The following is a 16,221-nucleotide window of genomic DNA, read 5'->3' on the forward strand; positions in this document are numbered from 1 at the left end:
GGCTGCCATCCTCCTCTCCTCTCAAACCACCCATCTATCGGCTGCCATCTTCTTCTCCTCCAAAACCCCCAACCCATTCGCCCTCCTCTCCCTCCAAACCCCCCACCCGCTGGCCCTGTTCTTCTCGTCCCAAACCCCCATCCATCAACCCTCTTCTCCTCCCAAACCCCCCACCCGTCTGGCGTCATCCTCTACTCCCAAACCCTCCACCCATCTGTTGTCCTCTCTCGTTCTCTCCTAACCCCACCGCTAATGGCTCTTCCCGAGACCCGACGTTCACCACCCGCTCGTTGCTAGCCTTCTTAAAACATTTCCAAGCCCAACCCCATCACCGTCGTACATCTTCTCATGACTTTTGCTGCTACCCCATTGCCTTCGGGCTATTTTCTCAGATCTTCCGCCACCACACACTGCTGTCAACTCGATTCCAATAGTTCAAAAAATTCTCTAACCACACTGATGTCCTATTTCATCTAAAGATATTAGTTATATAAATTTTCTCTTATATTGGTATACTTTGATATTTTAGTTAAACCAGCAGTATATATCGAGGCCATGCATATACCATCCGTGATACCATTCTTTGTTATTTACATACTCTTTTCATCCATTTATTTACTGCTACATGAAAGTGCTAGTTGGTATACTGCCAAAGATCATGGTTGTGCACCAAATAAAATACAAACACAGCTACATACATGCACAAAAGACATACACACCGAGTAAAACTGACATAATCATCAAACAGATGGAATTAGGCATATGTGTCACCATTTAACATAAAATTAATGCTAAAAAATTAAAAGAATATAGCAATAGCTCCTCAAAGTTGTCCATCCTTACACACTTGGTATTTAATATGTCCTTTACTCTCTTACATCAGTGTTTTGCTCATAAGTATTATTATAATATTGTATCACAGTCCATCTCTTTTGGCATTATCATAAAATAGGAAGATGATGTAATATTTAACTTATAAACTTTTTCTGATCTCTGGCAATATTTGGTTGACAACCTTACCATATATGGAACAGGATCCTCTGTGGTACTCAAAAAGTACTGTATGGTGAGTGCATATATTGGGACGTCCATAAAAAAAAAACGGTTACATGATGTTTATCTAAACTATTCAAATACCTCTGGAGTTTATCCATTTCTCTTTTCTTAATATTTTAATGCGCGTGCATAAGCACGTATGGCCACTCATCTTTTGATGGATGTCTCCGAAGCACGCACAACACTCTAAGGTACTTTTTGAGTACTGTAGAGGATCCGTTCCCTATCATATATTCCAATTGGATCTTATCAAATAAATTAAAAATATATTATAAATTTTAATATCTTATTCTTTATTTGCAAGAATATGCTAGTGAAATTTATAATCAAATGGGATTCTTAGAAATTCTTAAAATACATTTTTTTATATTATAAAAAAATTAATTTTTAATGATAAAAATAATTATCGTAAAAAATAAAAATTTCATAATAAAATATTTGTAGCGGCAAAAAATATATCGTCGGAAAGTCGCTACTAAAGAGTCACCGGGAGATGTTTTTTACGGTGAAAGAAAAATTTACCGTAAAAGAATAAATACTTTGTGATGAAAATACTATTGTCGGGAAATATCGGATCTTTTGCGATGACAAAAAGTACCGCTAAAGAGCATAACATTCACCACATTATCAGCATATTCACCGAAAAATGAAAACTGGATAAGTATTTAGCGATGAACAATTTTATCGATAAAGATATAATTTTTAGTGATGAAAAATTTTTCATCACAAAATACGAACCTTTCGCAGCTCATATCTTGCCGTCGAAAAAAGACTGCTTTTAGTTATAATTATTGTCACCACAAAATAATTCTTCATTAATAATGATAGTTTTCAACACGACATTTTGTTCGCCGCTAAATATTATTTGTGGTAAATTTTATTACCTGAAAAGACTACATTTTTGGCAGCGGGCTCATTCACTGTTAAAAGTCATAATAGACATTCCAACCTTTTTTTGCAGCGAGAAGTTGACATTGTTAAATGTTTTTTATGACAAAATTTATTGCCAAAAAAAATATATTTATATTTTTTGCAACAAAATAATGTCACCACTGAAATGCTTTTAAAGGCAGATTTCAAATTTTCCTGTAATCAAATCTAATATTACAACAAACAAATATCATTTAATATACCATCATATAAAATCTAAAATCATATTATACTAATATAAATCCTCAATGTATCACATTTGTCAACATAGTATATAAAAAGAAAGTCCTTGATATTATCATTAGTCTTACGTAGCCAAAAGGCACTACATGTCTCATAAAATAAAAAAAAAAAAATCTAAAACAGAAACTAGTCTTGGAGCCGGTTCTTGACATCTTCTTCAATGGCCAACATCTTCTAATCTGCAACATAAACAGATATAATACAAATTAGTCTAAAATGAAGAGCTATGACTAAAATTTGATAGTATTTCGCTAATATCTGAACTCAACCAAGAATCAAGACAATAAAAGCATGTTATCAGGCATTTTCACTAGTTGAATGGAATATGGCCTAGTATATAACAGACAATGACTAATACATCACTAGATGCTATATATATTTTAAATAATTTCTAATGTCCTTTCAAATTAAAGCATTGTCATATTAAAGATTGTCAATTAGCATGTATTATTTACCATGAAGCAGATGGAGCTGATGGTGACAACAATCTCCTCACCAACTCCCAACTTTTCTTGTCGAGCTTTCATTGTCTGAATCAGTTCACATTGTGTTGCTAGCTCTTCACATAACTCTGTTGGAAGACTCTAAAGCTCTAGTTTTGGAAGATGAGCCAACAGGTTTCGGCCCATGCCCGAGTCCACATATATATCCTGATCGTGCCCCAAGAACTGTATCACATATTTGGTTTTGAGTCAGCGCCTAAGACCCTTCTTCAATAGACTGGGCTTGCAACTCCATCATCCGATTCTGTAATTAAAAGCAAAAATGTCTTGAATCATGAATAATAGCAGAAAAAAATATAATTAGTTATTTTTTTATATATCTTGATTCAGCCTCATTTGAAATCCATCCCTTTTCTCATTGTATCTTGTGCGCTTGAAAAACTGAATTCTGTCCGGCTCCTTCCCAGTCTCTAAATCTCTCTATAAAAATGTGAACACAGAGATACAATATATCCACATATTATGATAAATAATATGTATGTTTCTTTTATAACATAATTTGATAATTACAACATATTTGGGCCTAACGTGCAGAAACAAATGATCTTGAGCCATACGATGATTATATAACATCTTATGTCAATTGGCCGAATTTACAACAGAATGTTTCATCGAAATATATAACAAATATTAGCTCACATATATGGTTTATTTAGAAAATTACAATAACCAAACTTAATATACCTGAAATTTTTCTTCCTCAAACAAGTTACAAAGAAAATCCCAATCATCTTGGGTACATTGGTCAAGGTGTATGCTGTGCCACATCAGGAGTATCAAATTGCTTATAATGTTTATGTAGAGTAAGTCGAAAATCCCTATAGGCTTTTTACATCATTCTCACAACATAACTTCACATGTGGCTCATTGAGATCAATATCAAACTTGTTTAAAAAACAGAACAAGTGTTATGCAAATATCAATATAAAAAAAATAATTCAATGTAAGTACTTATCAATGAAAATATAAATATAAAGAGTCATATCAATTCGTTACCAACATACGATCATAAAGAGGATTCTTATCCCCTTCGCAATCTCGGTCTGACCACGCACTTGGAGTGGGGCAAAATTCCTAACAATAAACCCCAATTCTGAAACAAACTTCTCTGCATTTTCTCCAACCGGCCTTCCTTCATCTGAAGGAATGCTAACATGTAACCTCCCTACCCTACGCACAATCCTCTCTAATCCAACCCCTTGAGTAAGTCCACGACCACATCTAGAGAAACTCGAAGTTGCAACACAAAATAAATCATCATCAATAACATTTCATATCTCCTTTTTTTTAAAAATATTAATTAATATTCAGAATATACTAATAACTAATTAATGATAATTCTTACCAATGCTAGCATTATTGGAGGGCATAGATGGTGAACTCCGTCACCGCAGGTGTAGGTGTAGGTGTAGGTGTAGCTGTAAATGAGATGAAGGTGTAGATGCAGATGGAGTGTAGGAGTTATTACCTGCTTTCGCCCACACCTTGGTGCCATCGTACGAGAATACCTGTTATAATAGCAACAACATATAATTATAAATAAGTCCATAATAGAAAATAATAAACGTCAACATATAAGAAAATAATGGAGATATCAAAGCATAAAGAATAAAAAATTTGAGGAATCCTTTAAACAAATTATTCACATAAAATACCTATGTATCAACATCCGTGTCATTGTCAGTTTCATTGGATTCTAATTGCTCATCACTATCACAATAATCCATCAAGGTGTCATCTTCTTTATCACTTTTCTCAGAAATTATGTCACTCAAATCCTCTTGTTATTCATGAGTGACAAGTCCTTCATCGATAGGATCCGGATCAACATCATCCCTATGCAATTGCTGCACTCTAGGCTCAACTTCAACATTCCATCTAAGACCGAAAGGTTCATCTTGCTGGTATGCATTCTGAATATCAAGCATTGGCATTTCATCATTATTTGTGTCAACATCTTCATTGTGGATTACTTCTGGAACATTCCATACATGCCTATGGTTCACCCTTTGCATGACTTGCCAGTTCTTACCTAAGTTCGTGTCATTGACATAAAATACTTACTTCGCCTGAATTGCTAACACAAAGGGGTCATTCTCATACCATTTATTACTGATATTAATCAATGTCCTGAATTGCTAAGACAAAAGGGTTATTCTCATACCATTTATTATTGATATTAATCAATGTGAAATGCAAATCAATCTGAATTTTTTTTTTCTTTTTATTGGTATCAAACCATTCACACTTAAATACAAGAACCCGATGGCCAAATAAGTACTCTAACTCAATTATATTTGTCAAAATTCCAAAAAAATCAATGATTTCACTATCACGTTCTCCTTCCACAACTAAACCACTATTTTGTGTTTGACGACGAGCCTCTCAATCTTTTGTGTGAAACCTAACTCCATTAATAATGCAACCTGAATAGGTTTGCGCACGAAAATCAGGACCACAAGCTAATGCATATAATTCATCCGTAGCTTCTGAGGACTTCATGTTTCGCAGTCGCTTCATCTAGAAGAAAAATCAACTTGTATAAGAAATATGACAAAGTTTTAATATGAAATGCTTGCAAAATTTTTCATATATAAATAACATACATGTTTTTCAAGCCATTGAGGAAATTGTTCTCGTTGTCTCTGATCTATATTCTCATCACATTCTTTCATCAGTTCGTCCCTATGAATACTATAAAAAAATATAAGTAACATTATTATAATTATGACATAAATAAAAAAATATATTATTGATAACAACTTACTCAAAAGAATGCCGTAATTCTTCGCAATTATTCAGGACATACCATGCAATAACATCACGATCACTGTGTGTATTAAAAACTGAGTCTCTAAATATCCAAATGGACGAACTTTATGTGAGAAAAGAGATAACTTTCCTTGCTTCTCCTCAACCCCTTCATAATTTCTGTCATCTCTGTTAAATTTTATTTCAATCCCACAAAGATACATTGAAATAAATGTTAAACATTCAATCATAATGTAACCTTCAGCAATTGATTCCTCTGGACGAGCTTTGTTACCCACATAATCTTGCAAGTCACCCAGATTTCTGTATAAACTCACATAATGAGTACTTAATATTATCAAAGTGCATAAATGCTAACAAATAATTCAATGTAAATTATTAAATTATATGAAACATTACCATTCAATTGGAAACATCCATCTATTTTGCACCAGCCCACCGAGTTTGGCTTCTTCTAGTAAGTGAACTATCAAGTGGATCATGACATCAAAAAACGCAGGTGGAAAAAGTTTTTCCAACCACCTTTTCTTATAATGTGTCCAATTCTTTGATGTTCAATGTCTTAGCACATAACTCGTGGAAAAAATTTACTAACTCAACCAATGCAGACACCACATCTTTATGCAAGTATCCACGTATTCCAACAGGAAGCAGACGTTGCAACAATACATGATAGTCATGACTTTTTAACCCTGAAATCTTACCATCTTCCACACTTACATTCCTTGATATGTTTGAAGCATAGCCATCAGGAAACTTAACAGATTTCAAAAATTCCAATAAGCTTTGCTTTTCCCTTTGACTCAATACATAACATGCAGGGGCTTCACAAATCCATTTCCTGAAGGTTGCAAGTGTAGCTCTTTCATTATTTTCATATTAGCCAAATCCATTCGTGTTTTAACAGTATCCTTTGTTTTTCTCTCAATATTAAGGATTGTTCCAAAACATTATCACAAACATTTTTCTCTATGTGCATGATATCAAGATTGTGACATAATTTTAATTTATACCAATACGGTAACTCAAAGAATATATTCTTTTTAGTCTAATTTAATTCTTCAGGAGTACATTTTCTTTTCCTCATATTTGGATGCTTCCCATACTTCAAATCTTAAGGTCGATCTAATTGTTGTAACACATCTTCCCCAGACAACTCTTTGTGGTTTGGATCGAGCCTCCAGCTGACCATCAAATAGTTTACTCCTCCAACAATGATCTAAAGAAGATATTGACGATCGCCCATGTAACAAATTTTACTCCTCAATCTCTTAGATGATGTTTGCTCATTGCAACATGGACATGCCATATATCCTTTTGTACTCCAACCTGAAAAACTACCATATGCATGAAAATCATTTATGGCCCACAAAATAGCCGCCTTCAAGAAAAACATTTATTTAGTTGAGGCATCATATGTATCCACACCATTTTTCCATAACTCCTTCAATTCATCTATCAAAGGCCGCAAATAAACATCAATGTCTTTTTTCGGAGCCTGTGGTCCAGGAATTAGCAATGATAACATAAGAAATAGCTCTTTCATAGTTTTCCAAGGTGGTAAATTATATGACATAAGTATCACCGACCACATACTATAAGAATTGCTCATGTTACCAAATGGATTAAAATCATCAGATGCAAGACCGAGTCTGACATTGCGGGGATCATTTGCAAACACAGGATACTATCTATCAAAATATTCCAAGCTTCAGCATCAACTGGGTGCCTTCAAATCCCTTCTGTATCGACATGTTTTTCAACATGACATCTCATATCTAAAGCTGTATCTTGACATAAATAATCTCTGCAACCTTGACTTTAATAGAAAATAGCATAAGATCTTATGAGGGATCTTCTTATGTTTGCCATCATTTATTTTTCATCTACATATTTTGCACACTGGACATTCATCTTTATCTTTATGCTCCTTCCAAAATAATGCACAATCATATTTACAAACATGAATGCACTTATACCCCAATCCCAAGTCTTGTAAGATCTTTTTAGCCTCATAATGTGACTTTGGGAGCATTGTTCCTTCAGAAAAAGCATCATTCAATAACTCAAGTAATATATCAAATGATTTGTTACTCCAATGATTATGCATTTTCATATGGAGCAATTTTACAATAAAGGATAATATCAAAAAATTCTTGCAACCTGGATACAACTCATGTTGTGCTTCCCTCAACAATCTATCAAATTGTTGTGCATCTTTTTTGAAAGCCTGATGGCTACCAGTTGTGTCTATATCTCTAATATTTGTGAAAGTTCCCCCTTGAAAGTCATTCAACATATCCAATATTTCATTTTCTTCCTCTTCTTCATTATCCTTCATTCCATCATTACCCCCTGCATCATTATTGGTGCTATTATCAATCGGATAAGTACCATGGGAAGATGAATTTTCCCCATGAAATATCCACCGTGTATAAGTACCTTGAATTCCATTTATATACAAATCATCTTTCACTTCATCCAAATGCCTGTAATATGCATTCATGCACTTAAGACAAGGACACCGGACCATATTATCTTGACCCATATGATCCTTCACAAACTCAATAAACACTTTAACTCCATTAACATACTCTTTACACCATCTATGTCTTAATTTCATCCAACTCCTATCTATTTTTAATGCCTGTCAAATAAAGTCAATTCATAAATAGTGATAGAATGAAATGAATGAAATTGAATGAATGAGGATTCTTATATTGGCATATATCAGCTCAACAATTAAAACTATAAATGTATTATGAGTGCATGATCAAAATGTCCTAAAACTTAAACTATAAATGTACGAGATCATTACGAAATAAGACTCTAAATGATTTCTTGGAGCTTAAGCAACCTTCTACAACTAAACATATAGATCAGGAATCTAGAATAAAAATTAATCTAGTTGGGTTCTCATTTCTCAACCTTATCTTATTAAGTTGTAAATAAAGAAGCAAATTTTATTCAATTGCGATGGCAGAATAGGATAATACCTTATCCTACCAATTATTATAAAGTAGTAAAATGGTTATTCACTTAGTGAAGTAAGAGCAGACGACTCCTCATTGCTGGTTTGCAGAGAGGACTGCAAAGATTAAAACTTCTAACATAATGTGGACTGAGAGTCCATGGTAGTTAGTTTATTGTTATTTAAGTTGAATTCTGGAATGTCTAGTGTCTTTTTGGAGCATTCAGGATCTAGAGATTATTGTGTTTCGTGGGCATGTTGTTGGTTGTGCCAATCATTCTCATGCCTTTTATTCCATTTTTTTTCTGCCAAAAAAAATATGCAACTTGATGTATGACCATTATTCCCTGACATTCCTTTTTTTTTTTTTTGAAAAGCATAATACTGTATTAATACTAGGAGTAGGAGTACAGTAGCATCCTGCAAACAGGCTACATAAGAACCAAAAAAGCCCATTACACGTACCTGTGATAATATTACAACAACAGCAAAAGATAATTTGTACAGAATAAACAGCAACACAGAGAAATATATATACATAGATATTAAACATAAGAGTAAAAAACTTGAAGTCACAGAATCTGTTAACAATCAGGATGACAACACAAGGCTCCATAAAACAAAAACTGGGAGGCAACAATCCTAGTGAAGAAACATGCATAGGACTCCAAATGGCATAGCATTGATAAACTGGTACATCCTGGCAGTTTGAGACAATAAAGAACAAGATGATTCTCTTGCCTCCATTCGCATCATTCAATGGAGAATCCATCAGCATATAAAGTGGTTCACATATATATCCTCCATGAAACCAAGAATGGTGAATATTAACTATGCTACCATGCAACCTGTTGATGTGAATGACCCATACCACAAGGAAGAAATATGAAACAAAGATATATGTCTTACAGAAGAAGCCAGAGTGAACACTCTGTGACTTTGTATATGCATATATAACCGATATTCTCCACTTGACAAGATAGACACTCCCTTTGACGTGTAGAATCTGGGTAATAAAACTTGAAACGAGGATCAATATGTAGATTAGTAAGTGGAGTATAAAGATTTTGGTAGATAAGAAGGATCAATGGGCTTCAATACCACATCAAAATCCTATCTAAAAACCTTGGTATTTAGATGGGTGAGTCCAAGTATATATAAGCATCACAAGAGCCTTAATCTATCAAATGTGGAACTTTTATTCATCAACGGCCTTAACACAGTTGTCTTTTAAATCCTGCATATTAGAGAGCAACGTCCACATATCACTCCTTTGGTTCACCTTCACTCAAGTTAATGTGAGCTTTGAGCCAATGTGGTGTTCTCACATGCAATTCTCATATAGGCATAAAATCAAACATGTGGCGGGCACAAACAGACATGAGGATAGGAAATAAAAAAGAATGATGCAGAGGAGAGAGAGAGAGAGAGGTGTAGAAGAAGCATACTCTTCACGGTCCGACCTTGAAGAGAGGAAGAGAGGTTGTCGTTCTTGATTCCGTAGGCTTACGTATCACCGGCCGACCTTGTCGCCGATGAGCTTTCTGCGGAGGACGTCTTGTGAGGAGAGGCTGGCCTGACCGTGGAGGAAGGAGGCCGACGGTGCGGCAGAGTCTTTGGAACGATTGGTTCAGGGGAAAAGGAAAGCAAAAAAGGCGGAAGGGAGGAAAAACACTTCAAATGTGAAGTTGGATTCGCGGGGGGGGGGGCCTGTTTTTACCGGCGAAAAATAATCGCTGGCAAATGTGTCCACTGAGATTTTGCAGCGAAAACTTGGTCGCCGGAAAAAGTGTCAAACAGAGATTTTGCGGGACTCTAGTCGCCGGAAAAAATATTATATTTTCCATTGAAATTCACCGGCAGAGCGGAACTCTTACGAAATATATTTTGCGGCGGCATAAACACCGCCGCTAAAACTTATAAATCTTTTTGCCGTGAATTTTTTCGATAAAAAAAATTGACGTCAAAATAAAAAAATCGTGCAAATATTAGCGGCAACATTTTACGGCAAAATAATAGAAACGTTGCAAAAGGTGTCACTCATGTATTTTTTACGACGATATTTTTATATCACCAATAAATATTATCTTTTTGTGACAATTTTTTTGTTATCATAAAAAATTTTATCACTAAATACTATTTTTCATATAATGCTAGCTGCATTATTTGTAAATGTATACATGCATGCATATATGTAGCAATGATGGTGCCATATTTAGATATAAATTTTACCTAGTAAGTCTATGTGAAGATATAATACTATCATCATAGATTATTATTAGGAACCATAGCAAGTGTAAGATGAAGTATCCTCTCTTTTATAGTAAGATGCTTAATTTATTAATATATTATTTATATTTTTTGTAGTAAGATGTAAATAACTTATAACTGATCTTTATTATTTCTTGTAAATGATTTGTGCAAAGTCCTCTGGAAGCTGAGAGAAGAGTTCTAGAGTTTCGAAAAAGCAAAAGAGAGCTCTCTCCTGATTGATCCATTGTCACTGCTATCTGAGAAGATATGTAGACTTCATTAGGGGCATTCAAGAGCGGTTGATGAATGCCTGCAGGATATTGATATTGAAAGAAAGAAAGCCTGTTTCTATCAAAAACACAGCAAATAGCCATCTATAAATTTTTTTTATAACAACTTAATAAAGATCAGATCTTTACCTGATACATAGTGAAATAGGGAATCCCAAAGATTCTAAATCCAAAGCCTCACGTAGGTCTGAATCTACAAACCTTCTACTTCACGTGCACACCAAACTTCGTGGGAAAGCAGGATGAAGCCTTTGATTGAAGCACCTTAACAAGACACCAAGGGAGGGGAGAGAGAGTCTCAGGTATGATGCCTCACACCAGCAAGAGGGACGCCCAAGAGGCTTTGATGCCATGGAGAGGTGTGACGCCCAAAGGAGCACGCCAAGGATGGGTGATGCCCACTCTAGCTTCATGCCTCCTTTTTCTCTCTTTCTCACCTTAGCACACAATCTAATTGTTATGCTTTGATAGTTAGAGGTCCTTCCTACTTATAGATGATTTTTTATGACCCATAAGAGTAGGATTCCTAATTCAAACATGTTTTAAATTAATCCATTACTTATCAAAGGAGTCCTACAGGAAAAAAGATTGGTGCCTAACTAGGTGCCCTCATGTACCTATGCCTACACCCAAAGGTGGGGCAGCAACAATCAGCACCCCATCACCTTTTGGTCGGCCATGAGGAGAGAGAGTCTCAATAAAAGTAGATTCTAAGAATCTAATCCAAAAATAGGTCAATTCAAATATAATTCGAACCTGATTCGAATCAATTTCAAATAGACTGTTAATCCCAAACTATTTAGGATTTAGGACCAAATTAACTTGGATTTATGAATCCAATTAAGTCTAATTAAATCAGATCTAATCTGAAATTAATTAGTATTTAAATTCAATCTCTCATAGACTCCTCGGATCAAAGATCAAATCTCGTTCATCCCTAGATTGAATTTGAACCTCATATCTAGTGCTAGCTAGACGTAGTCAACTGTTTAATCCCGTAGGATCTATAACTTAATTCTCAATCAAGTTAATCTATTTGTTCAATCAAGTCATGTATTTCAAATTGAACATATAGACTTAGATCAATTCTTTCCTACATCATCTGACTTTTGTGCGTGACTCTATAGGTACGAACACTAAACTGATAGCACAGAAATAGTTTTCTGTACTAATCGAAGTTATCATCTAGCAATAGTTTCCAACATCCAGATAGGTTGAATTATCACAAGGCAATATTCAAAAATCTATGCATATGGTTATCTCATAATTCATCCCTTTGACTCTGAATGCTTTAGGACGGTTTAGGGTCAAACTATCAACCCTGAAGGATCATCCACATTGTATTTAATTTTTCAAATCTATCATATGGATTATCCTGACCAAAATTTACTAAATTGAAATACAATGATGCATCAGCTCCTATAATCCGGAGGAATCAATTTCATTTTGATCCATATACAGACTTCGTAAGTACTTGACTGTACCCAGTGGCCTTTCGTCACTATATTAGAAATACAGATAGTCCGACACCAAAGCACAGTGAATTGCTTACAAGTCACTATGATGATTTCAGGTCTGAGGGATACTTATGCCCATATGCTTCGCGAACTGCTTTTGACAGCAGAATACTCAGCAGTGAGTCACTTGTTCAATGATGATGTACTCCTACATCTTACCTATATGCCATATCAGTGTCACCACACTCCTTGGTTAAGAGGACAATCAACCCATATGGCACACAACGACTTCCACTCGATAAATATCATCATCCTTTAATGACGTATCATTTGGTCACAAATATATTTAAGAATTAAATCCTCCTTTATCGATTCTTCATAGTTCTAAGGATTTCATCACAATACGAGTTCTAGCAAGGAAGATATAATTTTGTGATGAAAGATACCAAAATAATTTTTATTCAATGATTAATAATTTATATACATATTACAAAATGGATATAATCGTTCAAACAACTGGCTTTAGGACATATTTTTCAACAACTCCACTTGACCTAAAGTCAATCGGGGCAGTATCTTATACTCTTCTTCCACTTATGATCATCGAACTCTTTGATCTCGAGAGCTTTAGTAAAGAGGTCAGCCGTGTTCTCCTTTCCATCAATTTTTTGAAGGTCGACATCATCTCAATCTATGATCTCTTGTATAAGGTGATAACGGTGCAGGATGTGCTTGGTACACTAGTGTGATTTAATTTTTTTGCTTAAGCTATGGCTCCATACTGTCACAATACAGTAGAATAGGGCCATCAACAGAGGGTATAACTTCAAGCTCAGTGATGAACTTTCACAACTACACCGCCTCCTTTGCAGTATCGGATGCAGCAATATATTCTGCTTTTCGCATACAGAATAGGCCATAGTATGTTGCTTGAAACTCTTTCAATAAATTACTCCTCCATTTAATATAAATACGTAGCCCAACATGCTTTTGCTATCATCATGGTTTGACTGAAACTGAAATCAGTGTATCCATAAGTTTTCAAGTCAGTATTTTCATAGATAAGCTATTGATCTTTAGTATTTCTCAAATACTTAAGGATTGTCCTTACAACTTTTCAATAGTTTTCACCCAGATCAGACTGATATCTACTCACTACTCTTAGTGAATAGGCCACATCCGATCTCGTACACGTCATGATGTATATGAGAGACCCCACTGCCAAAGCATATGAGATCCTACTCATATGCTCTCTCTCCTGAGGGATTGTCAGATAATCCTTCTTGGAGAGAGTAATTCCATGACTTATCGAGAGATAGTGTTTTTTGAAATTCTTCATATTAAATTGTTTCAATATGGTATCGATGTACGTGAATTGGGACAATCCAAGTAACCTTCTAGATCTATCTCTATAGATCTTCATCCTAGGATGTAGAATGCTTCTCCCAAATCTTTCATGTAGAATTATGATGAGAGCCACAGCGTTACACTCTGCAAAGCTAGGATGTCATTTTTTATTAACAGTATATCATCTACATACAGTGCAAGAAAGATGACTACAGAATTATTAGTTCATTTATAGATGTAAGACTCTTCTCCATTTCTAATGAAGCTATATTTTTGATCACCTTATCAAAATGCATGTTCCAACTCCTAGATGCTTGCTTCAATTCATAAATAGATCTATTTAGTTTGCATACATTAGATTCGTCTGTGGATATGAACCCTTCAGATTGTACCATATACACATTTTCTTCCAGCTCTCCATTTAGGAAAGCATTTTGATATCCATTTGCTAGATCTCATAATCTAAGTATGTCGCTATCGCAAGCATAATCCGGATGGACTTGAGCATTGCCACAGGTGAGAACGTCTCATCATAGTCAATACCATAATGCTGATGGTAATCTTGGCAACTAGATGGGCTTTACCTTTCTGTCTGCTCCTCTTTTTCTTTTGAAATTTAATTGCACCTTATGAATTTTATCCTTTCGGACGAATCAACTAGTGTCCATACACTATTGATTTTCATAGACTCTATCTCAGATTTTATGGCCTCAAGCCACTTCTAGGAGTCAGACCTTTGCGTGGCTTTCATATAGATGATCGGATCCTCATCGTTCTTATCTAGTTCGATAGGATCATGATTCGGATTAAGAAACTATAGTATCTATTTGATTGATGTGGTACTCTATCAGATCTCCTTAATGGTGCCTCTACAGGCTTTGGACTCAATTTTTCAATCCAATCCGATTCTTGTGTGTGTCGATTCTTCTACCTCATGAACTTCATCAAGTTCAATTTTACTAACATTAATTCCTTCTTCAAAAACTCTTTTTCCAAAAAAATTATCCTGTTGCTTACGAACATCTTTTGTTCTTTAGTGAGGTAGAAGTAGTACCTTTTAATTTTTTTGAGTACCCTACGAACAAGCATTTATCAAATTTTGGTCCAAGCTTATCTATCTTTAAATACTTGATATAAGCTGGATACCCCCAAATCCGAAGGTGTGAAAGCACCGACCTATACTCTATCCATATCTCATATGGAGTTTTATCAACAGACTTGCTCGAAACCTTATTCAAAATATAACAAGTAGTTTCAAGAGCATATCTCCATAAGGAGATTGGCAGATTAGCAAACTCCATCATGGATCGAACCATGTCTAACAAGATTCGATTCTTCCTTTCAGACATCTCATTATATTATGGTGTTTCAGGAGGGGTCTACTGAGAGAAAATTACATTATCCTCTAGATATATCAGAAAATCACTGATAAGGTATTCACCTTCTCGATCTGATCGAAGAGTTTTAATACTCTTCTCAGTCTATTTTTCTATTTCATTACAGAATCATTTAAACATTTCAAATGATTCGAATTTATGCTTTATAAGGTAGACGTACCTATACCTCGATAGATCATCTGTAAATATAATAAAGTAATAGTATCCTCCTTTGATGGCTATGTTCATAAATCCACATATATCGCTATGTATTAGACCTAGAACATCACTGGTTCGTTCATCTTTTTTCTTAAAAGGTGACTTGATCATCTTATCAAGTAGACAGGATTCACAGATCGATAATGATTTGCAATCATTAATTTCAAAGATAACCTCTTTGATTAACTTGTTTATCCCATTCTTGTTCACATGACCTAGCCTACAATGCTAAAAGTAGGAATCACTGACATTATCTATCTTAAGATATTTGTTCGATATATACATTACACCAATAGGCTATGATAATATATATATATATCATTTTTAATTGTCCACACATAATTATAGTATCATTCATAATAATATCACAAAAATCATCCTTTATTAAAAACTTGAAATCAAGTTTGGCCAAAAAACCTACAGAGATGACATTCATCAAAAAGAAAGGACAATAATAATACTCATCTAACATGACACTATTAGACTTGAAAACAAGCTGCATAGTTCCTAATGCTAGAATAAAACAAGGCTTTCATCTCCAATATTTAGGAACCGTTCGTCTTTTTTAAATTTTCTAGTGACCTAGAGTTCCTATAATGAATTGTAAATATTAATTAGACTTTCGATATCAATACCCAGATAGTAGTATCACAAACAGAAAAATTATAAGGAGTTACCATATAAATACCTTGTGAAGCAATCGATTGCTTGTTTCTCTTGTTCTTAGGCCTGTTCGGATCAAGGGAAGCTATATAAGCCAGATAATTTTTTTTCTAATGATCCAGCTTCTTACAAGAGAAGCAT

At 34.7% G+C, this 16,221-nt stretch overlaps 1 long non-coding RNA gene across 16 annotated transcripts; it reads right to left on the minus strand.

Moving 5' to 3' along the window:
* Positions 1-2,261: 2,261 nt before the first annotated feature.
* LOC105061415 (uncharacterized) lies at positions 2,262-10,424 on the minus strand. Of its 16 annotated transcripts, none has more exons than XR_012143430.1 (8): positions 9,924-10,424; positions 5,743-5,807; positions 5,500-5,663; positions 5,339-5,426; positions 4,388-5,252; positions 4,078-4,240; positions 2,685-3,953; positions 2,262-2,408 (listed from the first exon to the last, which is right to left on the minus strand). It is a non-coding gene; the product is annotated as an uncharacterized lncRNA (long non-coding RNA). The 16 variants fall into 16 exon arrangements; XR_012143429.1 differs by having other exon boundaries at positions 5,500-5,672; XR_012143436.1 differs by lacking the exon at positions 9,924-10,424 and adding an exon at positions 5,904-9,375 and having other exon boundaries at positions 2,685-3,616; positions 3,729-3,953; positions 5,500-5,807.
* Positions 10,425-16,221: the final 5,797 nt, after the last annotated feature.

Source organism: Elaeis guineensis, chromosome 8, assembly GCF_000442705.2.
Source record: "Elaeis guineensis isolate ETL-2024a chromosome 8, EG11, whole genome shotgun sequence".
Classification (NCBI taxonomy): domain Eukaryota; kingdom Viridiplantae; phylum Streptophyta; class Magnoliopsida; order Arecales; family Arecaceae; genus Elaeis; species Elaeis guineensis.